Source organism: Chiloscyllium plagiosum, chromosome 10, assembly GCF_004010195.1.
Source record: "Chiloscyllium plagiosum isolate BGI_BamShark_2017 chromosome 10, ASM401019v2, whole genome shotgun sequence".
Taxonomy (NCBI): Eukaryota; Metazoa; Chordata; class Chondrichthyes; order Orectolobiformes; family Hemiscylliidae; genus Chiloscyllium; species Chiloscyllium plagiosum.
Window position 1 is genome coordinate 15949746 of NC_057719.1, and position 13448 is coordinate 15963193.

Below are 13448 nucleotides of genomic sequence, written 5' to 3' on the forward strand. Positions count from 1 at the left end.
CTTGCGGTTGCAGAGGAAGGTGCCGGGAGTGGAGGTTGGGTTGGTGGGGGGTGTGGACCTGACGAGGGAGTCGCGGAGGGAGTGGTCTTTCCGGAACGCTGATAGGGGAGGGGAGGGAAATATATCCCTGGTGATGGTGCCTATTTGGAGGTGGCGGAAATGACAAAGGATGATACGATGTATCAGCTTATGCTTCCTGCCTTTTATTTTTCCGAGGGTTCCCTTATTACAATCTCTTACACCATCTGAGTTTTAGCTCAGCCTTGTTTCACATATACTTACTGTATGTGATCTGTATGTAACTACACTGACACATTACAATTTCACCTCCTGGTTTAGTCATACAAACACTCCTGTATGTCGTCTGATGGGCTCTTTCACTCAGTTCACTATTACTCCTCCCAGAATACATATTCTTTCATTTCTGTAACATTTTGATATAATAAGCAATCTCACTTTCTATTTTGATTGTAATTTTTCTTGTATCCCTTTCATAATGCTACTTTCATTGTTTTAAAGTCAGTTTCTCTTTAGATTTTATGTCAGTATATTATTGTTTAAACTATATTTTTGTGCTCTTCCAAGGCACACTAATCCTTTTAGCAAGTAGGTGTACATGTCTGAGGCCCAGTCTTCAGTGCATGTTTTTGTACCATCTAATGTTTGTTTCCTTCGAGGTAACATTCACTTTTGTACACTTACATCAGTGTCCCAAGACCATGTCACACATTCTTGACTCTCACATGATCTTATCAAATGATCTATGAGGTTTACCTCTCTCTCTATGTATGGTCACGATGCCTCAGGTAGTGGCTTGATCACCAATTCAATCTTTCTTAAAAGAAAAGACAAGGACACAAACATCACCACGAGAAAGCTTTCAGTTTGGTGATCTCATCTAAACTTCCTCTTCATTAAAATGCTTTTTAACCTCAATTGACATTTCAAATGAATATTCTTTTTTTTTCTTCTGCCACCAGTTTCCAACTTTAATTACTTTGTCTATCAATTTTCTAATTTAACTATTACCACCATATCTACTTCCAGAGATCTGTAAAGATTTGTAGTGCATGGTACATAATCTTATAATATTTTAAAACAGAAGTCAGACATTTCTGTTTGATTCAGGCACAACATACTTCGCTTGTTCTTTCTCTGAGATGACTCATCTTTTTTAAAAAGTTACTTGATAACTCATTCTAGATATTTGATATATCCCTATGTAAATTTGCCCAAATTCAATGTTGTGTTTACTCCCTCAAAGTCACTAACCATTTTTATATGGCTTGAAACCACTGAGACTGTGTGCATGCACTTTATCATTCCCCTGAATCTCCTTAAATTTTCAGGTGACTATTCCATTTGCAGTAAATGTTTTAGAATACCAGGACATGTGAGTCTTAGTATAGCTTTTGTCATGACATACTTAAGTTTACCCAATCCCAGTGGTTTTGAGATACCTGACACTCAATACATTTGATGTTTCCACAATACTTCCCCAACACTGAAATATGTTATTGATGAATGGCTTGATAGGTTGAGGGTGCCTCATCCATCACTGTCTGCAAATGGGTTCAGCCTTCGGTGTCTCCAACTTCTAAAAAAAAACAAACAAGCTCCATCCATTCCATATCGAGCAGAATGTGTTAATTAGTGTTAAGCTTGTATGGATTCTGAAAGAAAAAGGGGTGATGCATCAAATCCTGCACATAATTACATCATCTGTCTCTCCTCCTGTGAGGAAAATAAGTGAATATACTTTTAAGGAAAGGAAAACCCTCCCAATTTGTTAAATTTGCCTTTCCCGAACTCCTTACCCAGAGGGAGTTGCATTTTCAACACTTCAATGTCTTTATCATTTGGATTTTAACAATGAGTCAATCTTAACATCCAGAATTAAAGATTCACTCATGTTAAAACAGTATTTGGAAATTCCAAACATTGTAATTTCTGGAATTAAAATTTTCCATCTCCAAACACTACACCGAGCCAACCCCAAAGGTTTTTTTTTTACCAAGCTTTACAAACTAAATTTTTAAATCAACGTTTTGCGTATATTTGCTTTACCATTGGTTTCTTAAAAGAATATTACATTAACTACCCATGTCCCACACTGATACAGCCACACTACAAACTTTAAAAAAATCCATACATTCCCAAAACATAAACTAACTTAAAAGTATCCCCAGATCTCGAACAAAACTCACAAATTGTACAAGATGATTTTGAAAGTATTCTGAATGACATTTTAAGGCCTTTCCAACATTGTTCACTAAAAAATATATGGGCTTGAGCAGCTTGATTTTTGTACATTGATTTGCACTGTTTCTCAGAATGGAGACCTTTCCTAAATGAGCTGTACCAGTGCCAGATTGAATCGCTTCTAATCTACATTTGCAACAGATCAGTCGCTGGTTGTCTTATTTGAAAATATTCCCTTATATCCTGTAGCTCTTTTGATATTTGTTTCGTTTTTCAGTTTTGTAATTCCACTGTGTTCTAATCGATGCCAAAAGTGCAGAGTTTTCAATCTCTGATGCAATACATCATTTTTAAGGTTACCATTTATCACTGTATCAGAAATCTTTCTCAGCCATCCTTTGTTTTGCCCTGATTGGATAGATTCCATTAGAGAACTGTATAAGCACTCATCTTTCTGTACAAACATCTGAACAATAGGTTTAAATTTCCTGACAGACCCGAACATGTTGGTATCGAGTCTGTGAGAAAAGGTGAAGGTTCTGACTGCGTCACAAATGCTGTTTCAGTAACTGATGAGGTAATTGGGTGATCTCATTGAGCACTGGAAATCACGACATCTTTCATAAAGGGTAAATACATTTTACTTTGTGGAGTCTGCCTATTTGCAGTGGGACTTTTTTTGTCAATAGAAAAGGCATCCTTTGTGAGTAATCGGGAAGGCTGTGATTGGGATTTAACTTTTTTGAATGAGTTGTTTTGATTCGATACGACTTTAATCAATGCATTTTGACTTGGAACAGTTTCAGTTTCCTTATATACTACCATTTTTTCAGCATTTCCCGTGTTGGAGTGGAGTACGAACCATGTCTTCTATCGGTTTTCTTTTCCTCCCTCCACATCGGATTTGACCTCTCTTACTCCCTTACGCTTTGGAAAGCAATGCGTCTTTCACATATTGTACATGGCACCAGTAGGTATTCTGTCTATCCTATTCTTTTCTATTCCTGCTTTTAATAATGCTGTGTTGTTATCTTTTGTTTCACCTTCGAACCACCCCATCTCTAACTTGTTCCTGTTTGTTGCTTGCTTGGGTGGGCCTCACTCTTCGCTTACTAGCCTCGACATTCTCTAACTGTCCTAACAGCAAACATACCTGCCCCCACTAACTGTCCGTGGGCTGGCCCTAATGGGACTAACAAGGCACCTCGCATTCAGCCCGGACCACTCCGCATTAGCCGGTTCCTCATTCTGGTTGTGAAGGCTTCCTGGTCTGTACTTTGAAACTGTGGAGAACACATACCCACTTGCGTAGCCAAATCCCTCAAATGTTTTATACCTTCTGGTATGTTCTCCCACTTTTCAACATCACTTCCCAATCTGTCGGGGGAGGGTACTTGTTTCCTACTGCTAGTGTCAGTGCAATTCACAACAATCCAGTATGCCCTACGTTTCTGAAAGCGCTATTCGCGTGTGGATCAATACTTAATGCTCCCAGATTCCCTTGCTGTAGGGCACTCAGCAAAACATGGGCGGCACCCTGGTCACATGACCAAGTCAACCTAGAGTCTAAGGTTTCACCAGACTTCTGCTTAAAACGCGACCCCAAATCCTGCAATTCTCTCGATATTCTCGAATTCTGTAGGTTTTGTCTTCCTACCTGTTTTGCCTTATTTGTTATTATGGGTCATACTATTAGTCCCTTCTCTGAGGATGACTTCAGAGGTGGAGCATCCTGCCCTTCTGTCCATTCTGATACTCTGAATCAGATGGATATCAAATGTCTCCATCCAACTGTTTGGGGTCCTATCATGAGGTTAATAACTTTTGCACTTTGACTAGGTCAATTGTCCAATTGCGCTGTTTTGCTTTCTTTTTTCTGTTGTACCATCACCAGACAGCAAACTATCTGGTTCTGCTTCTCCTCTGCCTGCTTAGCTCTTTCCTGCATTGTCTTAACTGTTTCTTTTAACTTTTTAAGTGATTTTTAACTTTGTACACCCCAGTCGAACACTGGCATCCCCAAATCTTAACTGTTTCTGTTAGGGTTGTGTTACACAGTTCTACCACCAGCAATGTGGCCTCAAGCATCCTGTTATTGGCCTGGCACTCTCCCAATTCGCTACACATAGAAACACAAAGCTGTTAACAATGTTCATCTCATTTGCGATATACTGTCCTTGCTTCTGGGGAACCCCGCTTCCTGCAAGCACTTGTGTATGGCAGCCTGCATGAATAACCCTTCTTACTTTCTTTTCCCGGTTATAACCATCCCCCATTCTTGTGAGAATCCTAATTGTGCTAACAAGTTAGCTACAGACTCGAATCCAGAGTCTGCCACATTTCATTCTTGAATACGGAAGGTCTCCAGAGCATCAGGTTGTCTTTCCCTGCTCTTAAATATTTTCCCGAATTCCATCCTAATCGCCAAAAATGTCTTGGATCACAGAGTGTATCCAAATGGTTCTTTTTGGATACAGATAAATATAGTTAAAAGAAGACTCAACTGCGGCAATTTACTTAAATATGGGTGTTCATTAAGTAATAATAATGAGTAATAAATGGAAAAGAAAGGAGAAAAAGCAACAAATCTCGTCCTTCTGCCTGTTGGGGACCCCTTGTTTGACGGCTGGTCTGGAGGCTTAGGGGTCATTCCCGGCACCATTTGCGATCCTGGTCGAAGGTGATCCAACTCTCAGAACGAAACTCTCTCCCTCTTCAGTTTAACAAACAGATAGTACAGAAACAACTAAAGAAGTCAAAACTGCTGGCTATTACAGAAAACATAGCTACTAAAGCCCATAAAGGAATGTTCACAGGACTCATTCAAGGTCATGTAGCTTGTCGAGTATTATCAACAATTTTAGCCCTTCACCCCATCCTCAACAATCTATTTGCCATGCAGCTGTCGAATATCATTATCAAATGTAGTCCTTCAGCCCATCCAGTGCATATGGATAGCAATATCATCCAGACAGCTGTTGAGATCCTGGTGGATGTTGGTCATGGTGCATTAGAAGATTTTGGGTGCTGAGGTAGTTTCAGAAGGAAGATGGTTAAATAGTATTAAGAAGAATAAAGAAAACAATATGCCTGAAGGGAGTAATGAATGTGATAAAGAATTTGGATTCCAATTCACAGCTGGTGATATCCAGAAGCCAAATGGTTTGCAAGCAATTAACAATGTTGTTCTCAACTAAATGAACTAGACAAAACAAATTATAAAACTTTTTGGACTATCATGAATACTATTCTAGGATCCTGACTGGAAAAAATCCAGTGCAGATTTTTTTTAATAAAAGATAATTTTAAGAGTGCAAAGTCAAGATTCTACTCTATACTGATCAGAGCCCTGCAATTACTAGAGTTTAAAACAATGTGATTGTGAATGCAATGTTGAAAGTTTAAAGAACAATGAACAGAAGTCACGTCTTAAAATCAAGTAAATGTTTTGGGTTTCATATAATTGAAAAATAACACTTAATAATGAGGCTTATTTTGCAAATGATAATGTTTCATTGCTGTTAGTTATGCATCATGTAATATGCTAATTATTAAAATGCTGATGATGTTAAGAACCTGCTGTATTGCAAACAAATATTTACCATTGTGATGGGGTGGAAGGGAATGAGTGTGACAACCTTTGATGTGGAAACTATGCAATAAGAAAAATTTGTAATCTCCAATTAAACTTAATTTCTCAGCTCCTTAATTAACATGGTATACTAGTTTAGAGATAGCTAAATAATTACCAACAAATCATTTATCAGCTTTCCCATGCTGTCACACTTATTTTCATTTTTTTCAAATTTACTCACACATGACTGTTCACTGCTGCTTTTGACTGTATTCTCTCAATGTTATTCTGTAGTACCATGTGCTTTATAATATGCTGGAAGCAAAGCCTTCTTAAAAATATGCATGATGCATGGTGGAGTCGCGCAAAGTCCAGCTTTATGGAGGGACATGAAACATCCACAGGACCCAAATTAAAAAAATGAAATGGGCCTAATTTTAGTTTTAGTTGTAATGCTGGACTCCTATTGAACAGCCCTAACCAATATGACAGCAACAACTCAATCACATAATGAGTTGTACCTGCTTCCTACCATACTGCACCCATTTGTGAATGTTTTATGCCTGTACAATAGCACAACACAAACCATCTTCTCGGGAGTAAGCTTGTAGAGCTATATAAATATTAAGGAAACTTGGTTTAAACTTTTGACCGATTAATATAATGGTATAGAGTCATCGATTTCTTAAATAGTCATCAACCAATGTTTTATCAAATTAGCAGTTAAAACTGATAGGAAAGTTACATTTTATAACTAACAAACACCTATTCCTAATATTAGTGCAGGTGGTGTAGCAGAGATAACAGAGGTTTACCAGAAACATTCCACTAGTCACTTTTTGGCCGTTGCTATTGTAAACATTGAATTGCCATTTGTTGCGGAACCTTTTCGAAGAAGGCTCTTTTCAAACAAACTGCTTATTGTGAGGAGAGAGAATGTATACCACCTTGAACTGTTGGATGTTGGTAAGCAACTCAATTAAAAAAAAAACTCAAGCTTATCTTAAACTTTTATTTCCATTCTGTTCCTGTGAACTATTCCTCAGTTGAGGTACCAAGCAAATAACTTGCTGTTTTGTCTCCATCAGCTTCCTCAATAAATGTGCGAGAATAATTTATCCTGTTATAATTTTCATGTCTGAAAATGACAGCTTTAGATGATAGCTTAATATATTGCAAAACTAGGAATGGATTCACTATGTCTTCCGTTATCAGTTTATTTAAAAATAATAAATTTACTGTGGGAATAAATGAAGTCCATATCGTTGCATACAGCTGGTAACTTGCTCTGTCATTAGCTTTAACCAAAAAAAAAGACCTTGCTATCAATTTCCCCAAGGGTTTGGAAAGAAATACGTTTCTTAACATTAAAGATATGCTACATCATTTTGTGAGGTACCGCCACCATGCCAACTGGGACAGATTTTAAAACAGACCTAGTGACTCAACACTGGGCATCCATGAAACACTCTGCTGTGCCACAGCTGCAGCACCAGTGTACTCCCAACACAAGCTGCAACCTCATGACTTGGCGTATCCCCACTCTGACAATACTGTCAGGCCAGGGGATCAATCTTGGTTCAAGAATGCAGGAGGGCAAGCCAGAAGCTGCATTCTTAAAAATGCATTTAGAAGGTTAAGGTATGATCTGATTAAAGTCTTTAAGACAATATAGGAAAAGACAGCAAAGATAAAGATAGGCTGTTTCCACTGGTTGGAGACTCTAAAACAAGGGGGGGCATAGTCTTAAAGATCAGGAGAGATGTTAGGAAGTATGAAACACAGTGGGGTGGGGGGTGGGGGAGGCAGATGTTTGGAATTCTCATCCAAAAATGGCAGTGGATGCAGGGTCTGTTGTTAATTTTAAATCTGGAATAGATTATTTTTGTTAAGCAAATACATTAAGGGATATGGGCCAAAAGTATTTGGAGTTAGGCCACAGATCTGCCATGATCTCGTTGAATGATGGAATGGACTCAAGAGATGGGATGATCTACTCCTATTCCTATGTTCCTATGAACAGCTTGCAGCAGGAAGAATACATTGAGTCTTCTGACACTGAATATTGTAACTACTGTTGATATATTTCTTCCCTATTTGCACATTTCCTCACTTCTCAGGGAGTGAAGTTCCTGAATTCATCCAGTCCATGTTTCACTAGAACTTGTTGTACACCATCATCACATCTTGGCCATATATGTAGCAAAATCTCTCCACTGTAATTTGCTGGAAGGTTCATCATCCACATATCTACCTTCTGCTCCTTGTCTTGTTTTACTTCAATCTTAGTACACTTGGTTGAGCCAACCTTGGTTCTGAAGGTGAATGTGATAAGAATGAACATTAACAAAAATTGTGTTAGTGGCTGAAGGCTTAGCCCATGTGTATTTTAGTTGGTGATTTATTCAATTGTGCCATACTGGATGGTGGCTGTATCTTGACTATGTATTGCATTGATTGGTTGAATTAATATTCGGAAACCCTGGACAAAGCACATGAAAATAGGTTCAAAGAATATGAAGTATCTACCTGCTTTTGATTTTGGGATGATAATCTGTTAGGAGAAAGTGAGGACTGCAGATGCTGGAGACCAGTGTTGAAAAATGTGGTGCTGGCAAAACACAGCAGGATAGGCAGCATCCGAGGAGCAGGAGAATCGACATTTCGGGCATAAGCCCTGAAGCCCTGCATGATAATTTGTTGCCATCTTTAAACCGAGTGGTACTCCTCTATGAAATTGCATGACGGCATCATATCCAGACAGACATACTATTATTGCTACGTCAATCTTCGATGAACAACATTACATTTAGTCATGGAAAATTATAAAGCATTTGTGTTTGGTGAAGTGGTAAACTTATAATTCATGGAATTTGGACATTATATTTCATTGAGGAAATTTGGAGCTTCTTGTCAAGAGGTTCAAGAAGTGTTATTAACTTCCAACAGTGGCCTTCTTCAATCTATTTGCATAAGTGAAGTTCCTCATTCGTGGAATCATTCTTGTAACTTACTTCTGCATTCTGTCCAATAATTCACATCTTTCTTATAATGTGGTACCCACAGCTATGCATATGAGTCCAAGGATAGAAAAGGTCAGAGTGGGCATAAGATGGTGAATTGAACAGATAGGCATCAGGAACATCAGGGTTATGACTGTGTACTGAAAGAAGATGTTCCACAAATCAGACAGTGACTTTTGCTCACACAGACCAGTCTGTGTGCAAAATCCTTTCTATTAACACTGAAGAATCTGTGCCAAAATTGAGAAATTAAGAAACTATGTGATATAGATATACTTTACTTTCAAACAATAGCTGAAACTCCTTCTTCTCCTGCTTTCCATACATTCTGGCTGATTAGAATGGAAGACAGGCCATACGTGGTGGCACAGTCGTGTGGGTAGCCCTCGCTTAAAGTTATGTTTCCATTGCTGGGAATTGATACTTTAAGTGGACCTTTAATTGAAGTACGGATTTCCATGGAAATCAAGATTAAAGATGGAATAGGTTCAGAGATTTTTTTTTGCCTGGAATAGGTTCAGACATTTTCTTATCTGAAATAACTGATATACTATTCTGTCCAAGTGCGTTTTTAGTTGAAATAACCTGCAAGTTGAAATGTTATCAAATATAACAGAAATAGTGCATGAATCCAAAAATACATCAAGGCTTAAGAATTGTGCCCTTCCCTTTGCAGCTTCTAGCTTGAAACTCCTCCCAATGTTGTTCTGAATCTTCAGTCAGAATGTTCCACAGAACAAGGATAAAATTATTTCCTTCGTTGGGAGAGGATAAGATTATAATTAATCTATTCAGAGATAAGACAGGAAGTGCCTATTTATATAAAGCCTGGAAATCTGGAACTCTTTTCTTAAAGTGGCTGTTGAGGCAAAATGAACTGAAATTTCAAAACTCAGATTGATCACATTACATTGGAGTCATAGAGTCCTACAGCATGGAGACAGGCCCTTTGGCCCAAACTGGTCCATACCGACCAAAATGTCCATCCACGCTAATACCATTTTCCTGCAGTTGGCCCACATCATTCTAAACCTTTCCTATCCACATGCCTTTTAAATGTTGTTAATGTACCCGCCTCAATCACTTCTGCTGGCAGCTCATTCCAAATGCATACCACCTTCTGTGTAAAAAAGGTACCCCTCAGGCTCCCTTTTATTCTTTCCCCTCGACCTGAAACTGATGCCCTCTAGTCCTCAATTCCCAAACCCTGGGAAAACGACCAAGAGCATTCACACTACCCATGCCTGTCGGTTATACAGTTCTATAAGATTCCCTCCTCAGTCTCCTACACTTTTAAAGAAAAAAGTCCTATCTTGTCAACCTCTCCCGAGAACTCAGACCACTGAGTCCTAGCAACACCTTTGTACATTTCTTCAGCACTCTTTCTAGTTTAGTAACATCCTTCCTTTCGCATGCTGACGAAAACTGAACATAATACTCCAAGTGCTGCCTCACCAACGTCCTGTACAACTTCCCAACTTCTATACTCAATGCCCTGACAGATGAAGGCCAGTGTGCCAATAGCCACCTTCACTGCCTTGTCTACCTGTGACTCCACTTTCAGAGAACCATGCACCTGAACTCTAAGGTTCGTATGTTCCACTACACTCCTCAAAGCCCTACCATTCACCATGAAACTCCTACCTTGAGTTGACATTCCAGGACCTCATACTTATCGATATTAAACTCCATTTTCCATTTCTCTGCCCACATCCCCAGTTATCAAGGTCCTGCTGCAATTTCTGATAATCTTCCTCATTGTCCATGATACTGCCTAGTTTAGTGACAATTTTTCTCTTGTTTTCATTATAATTTTTATTTGCAGTGGTGTTCATGAAAAGTGAAGTATTTACAAGTTAACAATAGAAACTTCATGAGTTTTATTGCAGGTTTTAAAATTTCATTCATAAGAAAGACTTCATGCTAAATATAATTATTTAATCTGACTGTACTGGTTAACATTGGAATAGATTTTATGAATTCAAATTCCTAATCTCAATGTATAGACATATCAAGAATGTTCATTCTGCTACAGATTTCTATCTTGCCTTGCTTCCAAAGTTTCTGCTTGCTCTTAGATTTTCAGTAATTGAACTGTGAGTAATGATATGGAAGATGTACAGATAATTTGGATAATCTATTTGTTTCAACAGATTATGGTTTTGAAGCTGATGATTTTGAGAAGACAGTGGTTGTTCCTGGATACAGTAGTTTTCTGATAGTTAGAGTAAATAGCAGCAATCTTGTCCTGGCATATGCTACAATGCCATTGCTAACTATTTACTATGTGTTAATTGAAGGAGAAAATTGGTTCCTTTATGACTTTAGCTCCCGAAATGGCACATGGAGAATTTATGAAAATGAATGTTACACCTGGATTGAGGCTGCCAACAATGTGCATCTGAATCCTTTTGTACTTTTGGATCTTAATGATACAGTCAACTTTGAATTCAAATTTACAACGAGGAAAGCAGGTTAGAAATTTTAGTGGAATTTGTCATATTTCCTAAAACACTGAAAAATGAAATTAAAAGTTACCGAACTCCAGCTGTGTTCAGCCATTTATATTTTTTCTTTTCCTTTGATATCTATCTTGATAAATTTGTTGCATTTTAAACAACATTGAAAACAGATAACAACCTACATGTGTAAGAAAATTCATTGTGAAAGTGCCATGTTTTACAATGCAGTATTTCTTATATATAATGTAATTATTTTCATTGATAAATGTCCATGTAACATTAGCAGTTAAGAAGATAATCATGCTACCATTGGTCTGAGCAGGATGTGACTGCAGCTTTCCCAACATACTGAATTTAGAGAGTGGAAGGAAGGTAGCTTCTTTAAATAAATAATTTTTTTGTGTGAATGGGCAAAAGTTAGCAGCAGATTTCTAATGTCTACCTGGGAGTGAAGGTTATTCCTCTGATCTTAATAGTCTCCTGTGTGGTACATCAATATGATTTTATGTTTAAATGTTGGTTATTAAAGTAATTTTTACTATAGAATTTTAACTATTACTGTGAAGTTATTTATTTAGAATCAAAGAGCTGTAGAATCATCACCACACAGAAAGAGACTATTTGACACGTCATTTCTATGCCAGTTCTCTACAAAAGTAGCTCAGAAATTGAATATCAAGTAGGTTTTTGTTGCTGTCGAACAGTGAAGATTATACTAATCAACTGCAAATCAACATAGATAGGCTAGCAAGGCAATGAAGTAGCAGATGGAATTTAATGCAGAAAAATATGTCAGGTGAGGCATTTGGTTCAAGGGATAGAAAGAGGCAGATTAGACTTAATGACACAATTCTAAAGAATAAGCAGGGACAGAAGGACCAGGACATTCACGCTTTTAAGATCTTTGAAGTTGGAAGAGCAGCTTGTTGGAGTAATTATCAATGGTTCAAAGAGGAGTGTAGGGAAGCATGTCAGGAATAATACCAGGCCTACCTAAAAATGAGGCATCATCCTGCTGAAGCTGTAATGCAGGACAATGTATATACTAAACAGCAGAGGAGCAGCTGATGGACAGAGCTAAGTAATTCCACAGGCAAAGGATCAGACCTAGATGAGATGGTGGCTTGGTAGTAATGCCATTGGAGCTAACAGCAAGAGGCCCAGACAATGCCTCAGGTGCCACATGAACAAATCCCACAACAACAAATGGTGGGTTTTACGTTCATTTAATTAATACAAAGACTGAATCTTGAGTTGGAAGCTAGTTTCAGGATCGCATTTATGTTTTCTTCAATGAATTATTTTTATAATGTCCTTCAGAGAAGGGAATTTGCTACCCTAACCAGGTCTAGCCTACATGTGACTCTAGACCGTTGACAATGTGGTTGACTTTTAACAACCTTCTGAAATAGTCGAGAGTGTGATGCTGGAAAAGCAGAGCCAGTCAGGCAGCATCCAAGCAGCAGGAGAATCGACATTTCGGGCATAAGCCCTTCATCAGGAAGCCCAAAACGTCGATTCTCCTGCTCCTCGGATGTTGTCTGACTGGTTGTGCTTTTCCAGCATCACATTCTCAACTCTGATCTCTGGCATCTGCAGTCCTCAGTTTCTCCCAGCCCTCTGAAATAACCCAATAAACTACTCAGTTGTAGCAAGCTGTTGTAAAATCATACCTATACTGACACAATAGCAGCTACTAGGTCAGCTGGGCATTGCAGGGGGCAGAGTGTATTATTATCCCGGTAATGATTTGTTTTTATTTAGATAGGTTTCTGTTGACCTTTTGTTTTAGTGTCCCACCAGTATTTATTCAATCTGTTCAATGTCTATTTAGAAAAAGCAGTACAATAGTCGTACCAAATGGATTTCAGCAGTTCAAGATGGTGACTATCACTTTCTTCAAGTAACTTGGTAGAATTTCACTCTCATCTTCTGGCAGCAGTGGCATTGAGGCAGCTGCTTCTATCATAGAACATAGAACATAGAAGAATACAGCGCAGTACAGGCCCTTCGGCCCTCGATGTTGCGCCGATCCAAACCCACCTAACCTACACTAGCCCACTATCCTCCATATGCCTATCCAATGCCCGCTTAAATGCCCATAATGAGGGAGAGTCCACCACTGCTACTGAACATAGAGAACATAGAACAATACAGCACAGAACAGGCCCTTCGGCCCACGATGTT

General features: G+C 38.5%; 1 protein-coding gene across 1 annotated transcript in view; it reads left to right on the top strand.

Moving 5' to 3' along the window:
• Positions 1 to 2868: 2868 nt before the first annotated feature.
• Positions 2869 to 13448, top strand: part of LOC122553954 (cation channel sperm-associated protein subunit beta-like) — a 76256-nt gene continuing 65676 nt past the window's right edge. The window contains exon 1 of the mRNA XM_043698460.1: positions 2869 to 2905. The gene's annotated coding sequence lies outside the window, so the exon portion shown is untranslated. The remainder of the gene's footprint in view (positions 2906 to 13448) is intronic.